We start from the raw sequence: 16,538 nt of genomic DNA, 5'->3' as shown, positions 1-16,538 counted from the left end.
TTGGGTTACTGTAAGGGTGACTTTTAGAGTTAGATTTAGGGTTAGGGGGAGGGTAAGGTCAAGGTTTAGGGTTACGGTCAGAGTTAGGGTTAAGGTTATGGTGAAGGTTAGGTTGAGGTTAGGGTTATTTTTAGAGTTATTGTTAGGATTAGGGTTAGGGTAACAGTTACTGTGAGGGTGAAGCTTAGGGTTAGTTGTTAGGGTGAGGTTGAGGCAGAGTTGGAGGGTAAGGTTTAGGGTTAGGTTTAGAGTAAGGGTTAGGGTGAGGGTTAGGGTGAGGATGAGTGTTAGGGTGAGGGTTAATCGTAGGGTTAGGATTAGTATTAGTGTAAGGGTTCGGGTGAGTTTGAGGGTTAGGTTTAGGGTTAGGCTTAGGCTTAGGGTTCGCCTGAGACTGACGGTGAGGTTGAAGGTTAGGGTTAGGGTGAGGGTTAGGGTTAGGATTAGGGTGAGGGTAAGGGCTAGGGTGATGGTGAGGGTTAGGATTGGTTAGGGTTAGTGTTTGGGTAAGGTTTAGAGTTACGGTTAGGGTTTCGGTTAAGGTTAGGTTGAGGGTTATTGTTACGGTGAGGTTGAGGGTTAGGGTTAGTTTGAGGGTTAGGGTTAATATTATGTTTAGGGAGAGGGTGAGTGTTAGGATTAGAGTTAGAGTTATGGTTAGGTTTAGGGTTAGGGTTAGGGTTAGTTTTAGGGTGAGGTTTAGGGTTAGGGTTAGGATTAGTGTTAGGGTGAGGGTGAAATTTAGGGTTAGATTTAGGCTTGGTTGGAGGGTTAGGTCGAGCGTTAATGTTAGAGTTAGTGTTAGGGTTAAGGTTAGGTTGTGGGTTAGGTTGAGGTTTAGGGTTAGGGTTAGGGTTAGGATTAGGCTTAGGGTGAGGTGAGTGTGAGTTTTAGGGTTAGGGTTAGGCTTAGGCTGAGGGTTTAGCTGAGGGTGAGGGAGTGGGTGAGCATTAGGGTAAGGTTGATGTTTAGGGTTCGGGTTAAGGTGAGGGTTAGGATGAGGGTTAGGGTTAGGCTTAGGTTTAGGGTGAGGGCTAGGGTGATGGTGAGGGTTAGGGTAAGTGTTAGGCTTAGGCTTAGGGTTAGCCTGAGCATGAGGTTGAGGGTGAGGTTTAGGGTTGAGAATAGGGTGTGATTTAGTGTTAGGGTTAGGGTTAGAGTTAGGGTTAGGACGAGAGTGAGGTTTATGGGTAGGGTTAGGGTCAGCGTGAGGGTTACGGTTCGGTTGAGGGTTAGGGTGGGAGTGACTGTATGGGTAAAGGTGAGGGTTAGGCTGAGGGTGAGGGTTATGGTAAGGGTGAGGGTTAGGTTTAAGATGAGCGTTAGGGTTAGGGTTAGGGTGAGGGTTAGATTGAGGATTAGTGTTAGGGTTAGTGTGAGGTTTAGGGTGAGGATGAGGGTTAGGTTTAGGGTGAGGGCTAGGGTGAGGGTGAGGGTGAGGGTTAGATTGAGGACTAGTGTTTGGGTTAGTGTGAGCTTTAGGGTGAGGATGAGTTTTAGGGTTAGGGTTATGATTAATGTTAGGGTTAGGCTTAAGGTGAGGGTTAGAGTGAGGTTGAGCTTTAGTGTTAGTGTTAGGATTAGGATTAGGGTTAGGGTTAGGGTGAGTTTGAGGGTTAGTGTTAGGGTTAGGGTTTGGCTTAGTGTTAGGGTGAATGTGAGGGTGAGGTTGAGGGTTACTGTGAGGGTGAGGGTTAGGGTTAGGGTTAGGGTGAGAGTTAGGGTTAGGGTTAGGTTGAGGGTTAGGTTTAGGGTTAGGGTTAGGGTGAAGGTGAGGGTGAGGGTGAGGGTTAGTGTTAGGGTGAGGGTTAGGATGAGTGTTAGGTTTAGGATTAGGTTTAGGGTGAGGGCTAGGGTGAGGGTGAGGTTTAGGGTTAGGTTTAGGTTTAGGTTTAGGGTTAGGTTTAGGGTGAGGTTCAGGTTTAGGGTTAGAGTTAAGGTTAGCGTGAGGCTGATGGTGAGGGTTAGGGTTAGGGTTAGTGTTAGAGTTAGGGTTACAATGAGGGTTCGGGTGAGGGTGAGGTTTAGGCTTAGTGATAGGATTAGGATTAGGGTACGGGTTAGGGTAAGTGTGAGGGTTAGGGTTAGGGTTACGGTTAGCCTTATGATTAGGCTGAGGGTGCGGGTAAGGGTGAGGGTGAGGGATAGGGTTAGGGTGAGAGTTAGGGGTAGGATTAGGGTGAGTGTTAGGGTTCTTGTTAAGTTTAGGGTTAGGGTGACTGTTAGGGTTATGGTGAGGGTTAGGGTTAGGTTGAGGGTTAGGTTTAGGATTAGGATTAGGGTGAGGGTTAGTGTTAGGGTTAGGGTGAGGGTTAGGATGAGGATTAGGGTAAGGATTAGGGTTAGGGTGAGGGCTAGGGTGAGGGTGAGTGTTAAAGTGAGGGGGTAGGGTTAGGGTAAGGGTGAGGGTTAAGGTTATGATTTGGGTTACTGTAAGGGTGACTTTTAGAGTTAGATTTAGGGTTAGGGGGAGGGTAAGGTCAAGGTTTAGGGTTACGGTCAGAGTTAGGGTTAAGGTTATGGTGAAGGTTAGGTTGAGGTTTAGGGTTAGGGTTAGGGTTCGGATTAGGGTTAGGGTGAGGGTATGTGAGGGTTAGGGTTAGGATTAGGGTTAGGGTTAGGCTTAGGGTTAGGGTTATGCTGAGGGTGAGGTTGGGGGTGAGTATTAAGATTAGGGTGATGGTTAGGGTTAGGATTAGGGTGAGAGTTAGGATGAAGGATAGGGTTAGGATTTGGTTTAGTGTCAGTGCTAGGGTGAGGGTGAGGTTTAGAGTAAGATATAGGATTAGGCTTCGGGTTAGGCTGAGCATGAGGTTGAGGGTGAGGGTTAGGGTTATGGTGATGGTAAGGTTTAAGGTTAGGTTGAGTGTTCGGATGAGGTTTAGGGTTAGGGTGAGGATGATGGTAAGGGTAAATGTGAGGTTTAGGCTGAGGGTGAGGAATAAGATAAGGGTGAGGTTTAGGGTTAGCTTTAGCATTAGGGTTAGGGTCATTGTGAGGTTTAGATTGAGGATTAGGGTTAGGTTTAGGGTTAGTGTGAGGTTTAGGGTGAGGATTAGGGTAAGGGTTAGGGAGAGGGTGAGGGTTAGAATTAGGGTTAGGGTGAGGGCTACAGTGAGGGTGAGGGTTAGAGTTAGGGTTGGGGGAGGTTTAGGATTAGGGTGAGGTTTAGGGTTATTGTGAGTTAGTGTTATGGTTAGGGTTAGTGTTAGGGTGAGGTTAAGTGTTAGGGTAAGGGTAAATGTGAGGGTGAGGATTATGGTTAGGGTGAGGGTTCAGGTTAGGTTTAGGGTGAGGTTTATTGTTGGGGTTAGGATTAGAGTTAGGGTTAGCGTGAGAGTGAGGTTTAGGTTTAGAGTTAGGGTAAGGTTGAGACTGAGGTTGAGAGTTAGGTTTAGGGTTAGTGTTAGAGTTAGGGTTAGGGTGAGGTTTAGGGTGAGGGTGAGGGTGAGGGTTAGGATTAGGATTGGAATTAGGATTAGTGTAAGGGTTTGAGTGAGTGTGAGGGTTAGGGTTAGGCTTAGGCTTAGGCTTAGGGTTAGGCTGAGAGTGAGGGTGAGGTTGAGGGTTAGGGTTAGGGTGAGGGTTAGAGTTAGGTTCAGGGTGAGAGTTAGGGTTCAGTTTAAGTTTAGGGTTAGGGTGAGGTTTAGGGTAACGGTTACAGTGAGGGTGAGGTTTAGGGTTAGGTTGAGGGTTAGGGTTAGGTTTAGGGTTAGGGTGAGATGAGGGTGAGTGTTAGGGTTAGTGTTAGAGTGAGGGTTAGGATGAGGGTTAGTTTAAGGATTAGGATTAGTGTGAGGGCTAGGGTGAGGGTGAGGTTTAGGGTTTGGGTTAGGTTGAGGTTTAGGGTTAGGTTTAGGCTTAGGGTTAGGGTGAGGGTGAGGTTTAGTGTTAGAGTTAGGGTTTGGGTGAGGCTGAGGGTGAGGGTTAGGTTTAGGCTTAGTGTTAGAGTTAGGGTTACGGTGAGGGTTAGTATGAGGGGGAGGGTTGGGTTTATGGTTAGGATTCAGGTAAGGGTTAGGGTGAGTGTGAGAGTTAGGGTTAGGGTTAGGCTTAGGGTTAGGGTTAGGCTGAGAGTGAGGTTGAGGTTCAGGGTTAGGGTTGGGGTGAGGGTTAGGGTTAGGGTTAGAGTGTCAGTTAGGGTTCGGTTAATTTTACGGTTAGGGTGAGGGTTAGGGTAAGGGTTAAATTGAGGGTGAGGGATAGGGTTAGGCTGAGCGTTAGGGTTAGGGTTACGGTGGGGGTGAGGGTGAGGGTTAGGGTTAGCTTTAGGGTGAGGCTTAGGATGAGGGTTAGGGTTAGGATTAGGGTTAGGGTGAGGGCTAGGGTGAGGGTGAGGTTTAGGGTTAGGATCATGGTGCGATTTAGGGTTAGGTTTAGGATTAGGGTTAGGGTGAGGGTGAGGTTTAAGTTTAGAGTTAAGGTTAGGGTGAGGCTGAGGGTGAGGGTTAGTGTTAGGTTCAGTGTTAGAGTTAGTGTTACCTTGAGGGTTAGGGTGAGGGTAAGGTTTAGCCTTAGTGTTAGGATTAGGTTTAGGGTAAGGTTCAGGGTGAGTGTGAGGGTTACGGATAGGGTGAGAGTTAGGGGTAGAGTTAGGGTGAGGGTTAGGTTTCGGGTTAAGTTTAGGGTTACTGTGAGGGTTAGGGTTAGGTTGAGGGTTAGGGTTAAGCTTAGGATTAGGGCGAGGGTTAGGGTTAGGTTTAGGGTTAGTAGAGGATTAAGATTAGGATTAGGGTTAGGGTGAGGGCTAGGGTGAGGGTGCGGGTTAGGGTTAGTGTTTTGGTGAGATTTAGGGTTAGGGTGAGGGTTAGGAAGAGGGTTATGGTTACATGAGGGTGAGGTTTAGGGTGTAGTGTCAGGGTTAGGTTTAGGATTCGGGTTAGGGTGATGGTGAGTTTTAGGGTTAGATTTAGGGTTAGGGGGAGGGTAAAGTCGAGGGTTAGGGTTAGGATTAGTGTTAGGGTTAAGGTTAGGGTGAGGGTTAGGTTGATGTTTAGGGTTAGGTTTAGGGTTAGTGTTCGGGTTAGGAAGAGGGTTAGGGTATGTGAGGGTTAGGGTTATGGTTAGGCTTAGGGTTAGGGTTATGCTGAGGGTGAGGGTGGGGTTTAGGATTAGGGTTAGGGTGATGGTTAGCGCTAGGGTTAGGGTGAGGGTTAGGATGAGGGATAGGGTTAGGATTAGGGTTAAGGTGAGGGTTAGGGTGAGGGTTAGGTTTAGAGTAAGGTTTAGGCTTAGGCTTAGGGTGACGCTGAACTTGAGTTTGATGGTGAGGGCTAGGGTTAGGGTGATGGTTAGGGTTAAGTTTAGGTTGAGGGTTAGGATGTGGTTTTGGGTTAGGGTGAGCTTTAGGGTGAGGATGATGGTAAGGGTAAAGTTGAGGTTTAGGCTGAGGTTGCGGGTTCAGATAAGGGTGAGTGTTAGGGTTAGGTTTATATTTAGGGTTAGGTTGAGGGTTAGATTGAGGATTAGGGTTAGGGTTAAGGTTAGTGTGCGGTTTAGGGTGAGTATGAGGGTTAGAGTTAGGGTGAGGGTGAGGGTTAGAATTAGGGTTAGGATGAGGGCTAGGGTGAGGGTGAGGGTTAGAGTTAGGCTTAGGGTTAGTTTGAGATTTAGTGTTAGGGTTAGGGTTAGTGTTAGGTTGTGGGTAAGTGTAGGGTGAGGATTAATGTTAGGTTGAGGGTTATGATTAGGGTGAGGGTTAGTGTTATTGTTTGGGTTAGGGTTAAGTTTACTGTGAGGGTGAAGATTAGGGTTAGGGTTAGGGTGAGGTTTAGTGTAAGGGTTAGGGTTAGAGTTAGGGTAAGTTTGAAGCTGAGGTTGAGGGCTAGGTTTAGTATTAGTGTTTGAGTTAGGGTTAGAGTTATGGTGAGAGTGAGGGTGATGGTGAGGGTGAGTGTTAGGTTTTGGGTTAGGGTGAGGTTTAGGTTTAGGTTTAGGGTTACGGTTCGGCTGAGGGTGAGGTTTAGGATTAGAGATAGGGTTAGGGTAAGGGTTATGGTTAGGGTTAGTTTTAGAGTTAGGGTTACAGTGAGGGTTAGGGTGAGGGTGAGTGTTAGGCTTAGTGTTAGGGTTAGGATTAGTGTAAGGTTTCGGGTGAGTGTGAGGGTTAGGGTTAGTGTTAGGCTTAGGCTTAGGTTTAGGCTGAGAGTGAGGGTGAGGGTGAGGGTTATGGTTAGTGTGAGGGTTAGGGTTAGGTTTAGAGTGAGAGTTAAGGTTCTGTTAACTATAGGGTTAGGGTGAGGATCAGGGTTAGGATTAGGGTGATGTTGAGGGCTAGGGTGATGGTGAGGGTTAGGGTTAATGTAAGGGTAAGGTTTTGGGTTACGGTTAGGATGACGCTTAGGCTTACAGTGAGGGTGAGGGTTAGGGTTAGGTTGAGGGTTAGCGTTAAGGTTATGGTTAGTGTGAGGGTAAGTTTTAGGATTATGGTTAGGGTTAGGGTTAGGTTTAGGGTTAGGATTCGTGTTATTGTTAGGGTTAGGGTTAGACTTATGGTGAGGGTGAGTGTGAGGGTTAGGGTTAGTGTTAGCGTGAGGTTTGGGGTTAGGGTTAGGATTAGGGTGAGGGTGAGGGTGAGGTTTAGGGTTAGATTTAGGGTTAAGTTGGAGGGTAAGGTCGAGCGTTAATGTTAGGTTTAGTGTTAGGGTTAAAGTTAGGGTGAGGGATAGGTTGAGGTTTAGGGTTAGGGTTAGGGTTAGGATGAGGGTTAGGTTGAGGGTGAGTGTGAGGGTTAAGGTTAGGGTTAGGCTTAGGCTTAGGGTTAGCCTGAGGGTGAGGATTAGGGTTAGGGTGATGGTTAGGGTTTGGGTTAGGCTTAGGGTTAGAATGAGGTTTATGGTTAGGCTTAGGTTTAGGGTGAGGGCTAGGGTGAGGGTGAGGGTTAGGGTAAGGGTAAGGATTAAGCTTAGGCTTAGGGTTAGGCTGAGCATGAGGTTGAGGGTGAGGGTTAGGGTTAGGGATATGGTGAGGTTTAGTGTTAGGATTAGGGTTAGAGTTAGGGTTAGGATGAGGGTGAGGTTTAGGGGTAGGGTTAGGGTCAGGGTCAGGGTTAGGGTTCGGGTGAGGGTTAGAGTGGGGGTGACGGTAAGTGTAAAGGTGAGGGTTAGGCTGAGAGTGAGGGTTATGGTAAGGGTGAGTGTTAGGTTTAGGATGAGGGTTAGGGTTAGGGTTAGGGTGAGGGTGAGGGTTAGATTGAGGATTAGTGTTAGGGTTAGTGTGAGGTTTAGGGTGAGGATGAGGTTTAGGGTTAGGGTTAGGCTTACCATTAATGTTAGGGTTAGACTTAAGGTGAGGGTTAGGGTGAGGGTGAGCTTTAGTTTTAGTGTTAGGGTTAGGATTAGGGTTAGGTTTAGGGTGAGTTTGAGGGTTAGGTTGAGGTTTAGGGTTAGGGTTAGGGTTAGGATGAGGGTGAGTGTGATTGTTAGGGTTAGGCTTAGGCTTAGGCTTAGGCTGAGGGTGAGTGTGGGGGTGAGGATTAGGGTTAGTGTGATGTTTAGGGTTAGGGTTAGGGTTAGGGTGAGGGTTAGAATGAGTGTTAGGGTTAGGGATAGGGTGAAGTTTAGTGTTAGGGTTAGGTTTAGAGTTAGGGTTAGGGTGAGGGTGAGGTTTAGGGATAGGGTTAGGGTCCGGGTGAGGGTTAGGTTTAGGTTTAGTGTTAGGTTTAGGGATAGGGTGAGGGTTAGGATGAGGTTTAGGGTTAGGATTAGGGTTAGGGTAAGTACTAAGGTGAGGGTGAAGTTTAGGATTAGGTTTAGGGAGTGGTTTAGGGCTAGGGTTACGGTTCATGTTTGGGTGAGGTTGAGGTTTCAGGTTAGGTTTAGGGTTAGGTTGAGGTTTAGGGTTAGGTTTAGGGTGAGGGTTAGGATGAGGATTAGGGTTAAGATTAGGGTTACGGTGAGGGCTAGGTTGAGGGTGAGGTTTATTGTTAGTGTTAGGGTGAGGTTCAGGGTTAGGGTGAGGGTTAGGTTGGGGGTTAAGGTTACAGTAAGTGTGAGGGTTAGGGTTATGGTGAGGGTTAGTGTTAGGATTGGGGTTAAGGTGAGTGTGAGGGTTAGGATTGGGGTTAGTGTTAGGGTCATTGTTAGGGTTAGGTTTAGGGTTACAGTGAGGGCTAGGGTTAATGTTAGGGTTAGGGTTAGGTTTAGGCTGAGGGTAAGGGTGGGGGTGGGATTGAGTATGAGGATTAGGGTTAGGGATAGGGTAATTGTAAGTGTTATGGTTAGGGTTAAGTTTGCGGTGAGATTGAGGCTAAGGGTGAAGGTTATGTTTAGGGTTAGGGTTAGGGTTAGGGTTAATGTTATTTTTAGGGTTAGGGTTAGAGTTATGTTGAGGTTGAGGGTGAGGGTGAGGTTTAGGTTTAGGGTGAGGTGTAGGTTTTGGGTTAGGTTTAGAGTTAGGGTTAGTGTGAAGGTGAGGTGTAGGGTTAGAATTAGGGTTAGAGTGAGGTTTAAGTTGAGGGTTAGGTTTAGGTTTAGTGTTAGGGTTAGGTTTAGATTGAGAGTTAGGGGGTGTGTTTGGGTTAGGATTAGGCTTAGGGATAGGATTAGGTTTAGGATGAGGGTGAATGTGTGTGTTAGGATTAGGTTTAGGATTAGGTTTAGGGTTAGGCTGAGAGTAAGTTTGAGGGTGAGGTTTAGGGTTAAGTTGATGGTTAGGGTTAGGGTTAGGGTTAGGGGGAGGGTTAGGATGAGGGTTAGTGCTAGATTTAGGGTTAAGGTAAGGGCTAGGGAGAGGGTGAGGTTTATGGTTAGGGTTAGGGTGAGGTTTAGGTTTAGGGTTAGGGTGAGGGTGAGGTTTAGTGGTATGGTTAGGGTTAGAATTAGGGTTAGGGTGAAGATGAGGTTCAGGGTTAGAGTTAGGGTATGTTGAGGCTGAGGTTGAGCGTTAGGTTTAGTGTTAGTGTTAGAGTTAGGGTTAGGGTGAGGGTTAGGATGTGGTTAAGTTTGAGGGTGAGGGTTAGGCTTAGGGTTAGTATTAGGATTAGGGTAAGGGTTAGGGTGAGTGTGACAGTTAGGATTAGGTTTAGGCTTAGGCTTAGGGTTAGGCTGAGAGTGAGGGTGAGTGTGAGGGTAAGGGTTAGGGTGAAGGTTAGGGTTAGGTTTAGGGTGATAGTCATGGTTCGGTTAAGTTTTGGGTTAGGGTGAGGATTAGGATTAGGGTTAGGGTGAGGGCTAGGGTGAAGGTGAGGGTTAGGTTTAGTTTTAGGGTAAGATTTAGAGTTAGGGTTAGGGTTTGGGTTAGGGTTAGGATGAGGGTTAGGGTTATGGTGAGGGTAAGGGTTAGGCTTAGGTTGAGGGTTAGGGTTAAGATTATGGTTAGGGTGAGGGTGAGTGTTAGGAATAGGGTTGGGTAGAGGTCTAAGTTGGGGGGTGAGTTTTAGAGTTAGGGTTAGGGTTAGGCTGAGGTTTAGGATTAGGGTGAGGGTTAGGGTTAGTTTGAGGGTTACTGTTAGTGTTAGGGTTAGTGTTAGGATGAGGGTAAGTGTTAGGGTGAGGGTTAATGTTAGGGTGAGGCTTATGGTTAGGGTGAGGGTTAAGGTTAGGTTTAGGGTTATTGTTAGGGTTAGGGTTAGGGTTACGGTTAAGGTGAGGGTGAAGTTTAGGGTTAGATTTAGGGTAAAGTTTAGAGTTAGGGTTAGGGTTAGAATTAGGGTTAGGGTGAGGGTGTGGTTTAGGGGTAGAGTTAGGGTTAGGGTGAGGGTTAGGGTTAAGGTGAGCGTTAGGGTGGGGTTGATGGTAAGGGTAAAAGTGAGGGTTAGGCTGAGGGTGAGGGTTACACTAAGGGTGAGGGTTAGGGTTAGGGTGAGGGTTAGGTTTATGATTAGGGTGAGGGTGAGGGTTAGTTTGAGGATTAGTGTAAGGGTTAATGTGAGGTTTAGGATTCGGACCAGGATTAGCGTTATGGTGAGGGCTACGGTGAGGTTGAGCGTTAGGTTTATTTTAGGGTGCGGTTTAGGGTTAGGTTGATAGTTAGGGTTAGTGTGAGCCTTAGTGTTATTGTTAGGGTTCGTGTTAGGGTGAGGGTAAATGTTAGGATGAGGGTAAGTGTTAGAGTGAGGATTATGGTTAGGGTGAGGGTTAGGAATAGGGTTAGGGTTATTGTTAGGTTTTGGGTTACTGTTACAGTGAGGGTGACGGTGAGGGTTAGGGTTAGGTTTAGGATGAGGTTTAGGTTTAGGGTTAGGATTAGAGTTAGGGTTAGGGTGAGGGTGAGGTTTAGGGTTAGAGTTAGGGATAGTGTTAGGGATAGGGATAGGGTGAGTGTTAGGGTTAGGCTTAGGCTTAGGCTTAGGCTTAGGCTTAGGCTGAGAATGAGGGTGAGGGTTAGGTTTAGGGTGAGGGTTAGGATGAGGTTTAGGGTTAGGATTATGTTTAGGGTGAAGGCTAGGCTGAGGGTTAGGGTAAGGTTTAGGGTTAGGGATAGGGTTAGGTTTAGGATTTGAGTTAGGGTGAGGGTCAGTATGAGGGTTAGTGTTAGGGTTAGGGTTAGGCTTAGAGTTAGGGTGAGGTTTAGTGTTAGGGATTGGTTAGGGTTAGGGTGAGACTGAGGATTAGGCTTAGGTTTAGGGTTAGGTTTAGGGTTTGGTTTAGGGTTAGGGTTAGTGTTAGGGTTAGGTTTAGGGTTAGGCTGAGGGTGAGGGTGGGTGTGAGGATTAGGGTTATGTTTAGGTTTATTGTTAGGGTGGGGGTGAGTTTTAGGGTTTGAGTTAGGTTCAGGGGGAGTGTTAATGTGAGGTTTATGGTTAGGGTTATTGTTAGGGTTCGGGGGAGAGAGAGTGTTAGTTTGAGATTTAGGGATAGTGTTAGGTTTAGGATTAGGGTTAGGGTGCCGTGAGTATGAGGATTAGGGTGAGGGTTAGGCTTAGGCTTAGGGTTAGGCTGAGGGTAAGGGTGGCTGTGACGATTAGGGTTAGGGTGATGGTTAGGGTTAGGGTTAGGGTTATTGTTAGGGTTAGGGTTCGAGTTACGGTGAGGGTGAGGGTGGGGGTGAGGTTTAGGGTTAGGGTTAGGGTGAGGGTGAGGTTTAGGGTTAGATATTGGGTTAGGGTGAGAGTTAGTGTTAGGGATAGTGTTAGGGTTAGGGTGAGGGTGAGGGTTAGGTTTAGGGTTAGGGTTAGAATTACGGTGACGGTGAGGGTGCAGGTGTGTGTGATGGTTAGGGTTAGGTTTAGGGTTAGGCTTAGGGTTAGGCTGACTGTGAGGGTGAGGTTGAGGTTTAGGGTTAGGGTGAGGGGTAGGGTTATAGTTATGGGGAGGGTTAGGGTGAGGGTTAAGGTTAGTATTAGGTTTAGGGTGAGGGCTAGGGTGAGGGTGATGTTTAGGGTTAGGGGGAGGTTTAGGATGAGGTTTAGGGGTAGGGTGAGGTTGAGGTTTAGGGTTAGACTTAGGATTAAGGTGAGGTTTAGTATTATGTTTAGGATTAGGATTAGGGTAAGGTTTAGTGTTAGTGTTTGTGTTAAGGTTAGGGTGAGGGTTAGGTTGAGGTTTAGGGTTAGGGTTAGGGTTAGGGTTAAGATTAGGGTTAGTGTGAGGTTTAGGGTGAGGATGAGGGTTAGGGTTAGGGTGAGGTCTAGAGTGAGGGTGAGGGTGAGGGTTAGATTGAGTATTAGTTTTAGGGTTAATGTGAGGTTTAGGTTTAGGGTGTGGTTTAGTGTTAAGTTTAGGGTTAGAATTAATATTAGGGTTAGGCTTAAGGTGAGGGTTAGGGTGAGGGTGAGGTTTAGGATTAGTTTTAGGATTAGGATTAGGGTTAGGTTTAGGGTGAGTGTGAGGGTTAGGTTTGGGTTAGGCTTAGGCTTAGTGTTAGGCTGAAGGTGAGGGTGAGGGAGGAGGGTTAGGGTTAGGGTGCGGGTTAGGATTAGGGTTATGATGAGGGCTAGGGTGAGGGTGAGGTTTAGGATTAGGGTTAGGGTGAGCTTTAGGTTTAGGTTTAGGTTTAGGGGTATTGTGAGGTTGAGGTTTAGGGTTAGAGTTAGGGTTACGGTGAGGCTGAGGGTGAGGTTTAGGGTTAGGTTTAGTGTTAGAGTTAGGGTTACAGTGAAGGTTAGGTTGAGGGTGAGGGTTAGGCTTAGTTTTAGGATTAGGATTAGAGTAAGGTTTAGGGTGAGTGTGAGTGTTAGTGTTAGGGTTAGGGTTAGGTTTAGGGTGAGGGTTAGGATGAGGATTAGGTTTAGGATTAGGGTTAGGATGAGGCCTCGTGTGAGAGTGAGCGTTAGGGTTAGAATTTGGGTGAGGTTTAGGGTTAGGGTTACAGTTAGGGTGAGGGTTAGGATGAGGGTTAGGGTTACGGTGAGTGTGAGAGTTAGGGTTAGGGTGAGCTTTAGGGTTAGGTTTAGGGTTACGGTGAGGGTGAGGGTGAGTGTGAGGGTTAGGGTTAGGGTTAGGGTTAGGCTTAGGCTTAGGGTGAGGGTTAGGTTTAGGGTTTGGATTAGGGTGAGGGTGAGGCTGAGGATTAGGTTTAGGATGAGGTTTAGGGTTAGGCTGAGGGTGAGGGTGGGGTGAGTATTAGGGTTAGGGTTAGGCTTTTGGTTATTGTTATTGTTATGCTTATGGTTAAGTTAGTGGTGAGATTGAGGCTGAGGGTGAGGATTACGGTTAGGGTTAGGGTTATTGTTAGGGTTAGTGTTATTTTTAAGGTTAGGGTTAGAGTTATGTTGAGGTTGAGAGTGTGGGTGTGGGTTACGGTTAGGGTGAGGTTTACCGTGAAATTTAGTGTTAGGGTGAGGGTGAGTGTGAGGTTTAGGATTAGAGTTAGTGTTAGGGTGAGGGTTAGGGTGAGGTTTAGGGTTAGGGTTAGTGTTAGGGTTAGGGTGTGGGTGAGGTTTAGGTTGAAGTTTAGGGATAGGGCTAGCTTTAGGATTCGGGTTAGTGTGAGGGTGAGTGTGAGGGTTAGGCTTTGGCTTAGGTTTAGGCTGAGGATGAGGGTGGGGCTGAGGATTATGGTTAGTGTGATGGTTAGGGTTAGGTTTAGTGTTAGAGTTAGGGTTAGAATTATGGTGAGGGTGAGGGTGGGGCTGAGGGTTAGGTTTAGGTTTAGGGTGAGGGTTAGTGTAACGGTTATGGTGAGGGTGAGGGTTAGGGTTAGGTTGAGCTTCAGTGTTAGGTTTAGGGTTAGGGTGAGAGTGAGTGTTAGGGTTACTGTGAGGTTGAGGATTAGGTTGAGGGTTAGGTTTAGGATTAGGGTTAGGGTGAGGGCTCGGGTGAGGGCTCGGTTTAGGGTTAGGTTTAGGGTGAGGTTTAGGGTTAGGGTTAGGGTTAAGGTGAGGTTTAGGGTTAGAGTTAGGGTTAGGATATGGCTGAGGGTAAGGGTTAAGGTTAGGGTTAGTGGTAGAGTTTGGGTTAGGGTGAGGATTAGGATGAGCGTGAGGGTTAAGCTTAGGGTTAGGATTAGGATTAGGGTAAGGGTTAGGTTGAGTGTGGTGGTTAGGTTCAGGGTTAGGCTTAAGCTTAGGGTTAGGCTGAGGGTAAGGGTGAGGGTGAGTGTTAGGGTTAGGGTTAGTGTTATTGTTAGGTTAGTGTTAGATTTACGGTGAGGGTGAGGGTTAGGTTTAGGTTTTGGGTGGGGTTAAGAGTTAGGGTTAGGGTTAGGCTGAGGGTGAGGTTTAGCATTAGATATAGTGTTAGGGGTAGGCTTCGGGTGAGGGTTAGTTTTAGGTTTAGTGTTAGTGTTACTATTATGGTTAGTGTTAGATTTGGGGTTAGGGTGAGGTTTAGGTTTAGGGTTAGTGTAAGGGTTAGGGTGAGGGTGAGGGTTCAGTTGAGGTTTAGGGATAGGTTTAGATTTAGGATTAGGGTTAGGGTGAGGGTGAGTGTGAGTGTTAGGGTGAGGGTTAGGCTTAGGATTAGGGTTAGGCTGAGGGAGAGGTGGGGGTGCGGACTAAGATGATGGTGATGGTTCGGGTTAGGGTTAGTGTTATTGTTAGGGTTAGGCTTAGTGTTAGGGTTAGGGTGAGGGTGAGGCTTAAGTTGAGGTTTAGGCTTAGGGTTACAGTTAGTGTTAGTGTGAGGGTTAGTGTTAGGGTTAGGGTTAGTGTTAGGGTGAGGTTTAGGTTTAGGGTTTAGGGTTAGGGTGAGGGTTATGTTGAGGGTTAAGGTTACTATAAGGGTGAGGGTTAGCATTAGGGTGAGGGTTAGGGTTAGTATTAGTGTTAGGGTGAGGTTGAGTGTTAGGATTAAGGTAGGTTTAGGGTTAGGATTTGGTATAGGCTTAGGATTAGTTTCATTGTTTGGGTTAGGGTTAGAGTTACAGTGAGGGTGAGCATGAGGGTAAGGGATAGGCTTAGGCTTATGCTTAGGAATAGGCTGAGCGTGAGGTTGACGGTGAGGGTTAGGGTTAGGGGGATGGTAAGGTTTATGGTAGGGTGTGGATTAGGATGTGATTTAGGGTTAGGGTGATGTTTAGGGTGATAAAGATGCTAAGGGTAAAGATATGGTTTAGGCTGAGGGTGAGGGTTAAAGTTCGGTTTAGGGTTAGGGTAAGCGTTAGGGTTAGAGTTAGTGTGAGTGTTAGATTGAGGATTAGGGTTAGGGTCAGTGTGAGGTTTAGTGTGAGGATGAGGGTTAGGGTTAGGGTGAGGGTGAGCATTAGAATTAGGGTTAGGGTGGGCGTTACGGTGAGGGTGAGGGTATGGGTTATGGTTAGGGAGAGGTTTAGTATTAGAATGAGGGTTAGGTTTAGTGTGAGGGTTAGTGATAGGGTTAGGGTTAGTGTTAGAGTGAGGGTAAGTGTTATGTTGAGGGTTAGGCTTAGGGTGAGGGTTATGGTTAAGGTGAGGGTTAGGGATAGGGTTAGGGTTAATTTTAGGGTTAGGGTTAGGGTTACGGTTATGGTGAGGGTGAGGGTGTGGATTAGGCTTAGGATTAGGGTGAGGTTTAGTGTTAGGGTTAGGGATAGAGTTAGGGTTAGGGTGAGGCTGAGGATGTGGCTTAGGGTTAGGGTTAATGTTAGAGTTAGGGATAGGGTGAAGGTTAGGTTGAGGGTTAAGGTTAGGGTTAGGATTAGGGATAGGTTGAGGGTTAGGTTTAGGGTTTGGGTTAGGGTGAGGGTGATGTTGAGTATTATGGTTAGGTTTAGGGTTAGGGTTAGGGTTAGAGTTAGGGTTAGGGTTAAAGTTACAGTGAGGTTTAGAGTTAGGGTCAGGCTTAGGGTTAGGCTGAGGGTGAGGGTGGGCTTGAGGATTAGGGTAGGGGTTAGGGTTAGGGTTAGGGGAAGGTTAGGATGAGCATTACGGTAAGGATTAGGGTTAGAGTGAGGGCTAGGATGAGGGTGAGATTTAGGGTTAGCTTAGGATGAGGTTTAGGGTTAGGTTTAGGGTTAGGGTGAGGCTGAGGGTGAGGGTTAGGGTTAGGGTTAGTGTTAGAGTTAAGGTTAGGTTGAGGGTTAGGGTGAGGGTGAGGTTTAGGCTTAGGTTTAGGATTAGGATTAGGGTAAGGGTTAGGTTGAGTGTGAGGGTTAGGGTTAGGGTTAGGGTTATGCTTAAGATTAAGCTGAGGGTGAGGTTGAGGGTGAAGGTTAGGGTTGGGTTGAGGGTAAGGGTTAGGGTTACGTTGAGCGTGAGGGTTAGGTTTAGGTTGAGGGTTAGGGTGAGGGTAAGCGTTAGATTTAGTGTGAGTGTTAGGGTTAGGGGTAGGGTTAGGCCTAGGGTTACACTGAGGGAGAGGGTGAGCATGAGGTTTAGGGTTAGGGTGAGTTTTAGTGGTAGAGTTAGGGTTAGGGTGAGGGCTAGGGTGAGTGTTAGGGTTAGCTTGAGGATTAGATTAGGGGTAGGGTGAGGGTGAGGGCTAGATTGAGGATTAGTGTTAGGGTTATTGTGAGGTTCAGGGTGAGGATGAGGGTTAGGTTTAGGTTGAGGGTTAGGTTGAGGGTGAGGGTTAGGGTTAGAGTGAGTGTGAGTATTAAGGTTAGGTTGATGGTTTGTGTTAGGTTTAGAGTTAGTATTAGGGTTAGGGTGAGGGTAAGTGTTAGGGTGAGGGTGAGGGTTAGGGTGAGGGTTATAGTAAGGTAGAGTGTTAGGGCTAGGGTTAGGGTTACTGTTAGATTTAGGGCTACGGTTACGTGGAGGGTGAGGGTGAGGGTTAGGTTTAGGGTTTGGATGAGGTTTAGGTTTAGGGTTACGGTTAGAGTTAGGGTTAGGGTGAGGGCTAGGGTGAGGGTTAGGGTGAGGGTTCGGTTTAGGGATAGGGTTAGGTTTAGGATTATGGTGAGGGTGAGTGTGAGGGTTAGGGTTAGGGTTAGGCTTAGGCTTAGGGTTAGGGTGGGGGTTAGTGTTAGTGTTTGGGTTAGGGTGAGGGTGAGGCTGAGGATTAGGGTTAGGGTTTGGGTTAGGTTTAGGGTTAGGTTTAGGGTTAGGGTTAGGGTTACAGTGAGGGTTAGGGTTAGGGTTTAGCTTAGGATTAGGCTGAGGGTGAGCTTGGGAGTGAGGATTAGGGTGAGTTTTAGGGTTAGGTTATTGATAGTGTTATGGTTAGGGTTAAGTTTGTGGTGAGGGTGAGGCTGAGGGTGAGGGTTATGGTTAAGTTTAGGGTTAGGGTTTGGGTTAG

Source organism: Dipodomys merriami, unplaced genomic scaffold (assembly GCF_024711535.1).
Source record: "Dipodomys merriami isolate MVZ:Mamm:240054 unplaced genomic scaffold, mDipMer1.0.p SCAF_74, whole genome shotgun sequence".
Lineage (NCBI taxonomy): Eukaryota > Metazoa > Chordata > Mammalia > Rodentia > Heteromyidae > Dipodomys > Dipodomys merriami.
This window is presented reverse-complemented; position numbering follows the sequence as displayed.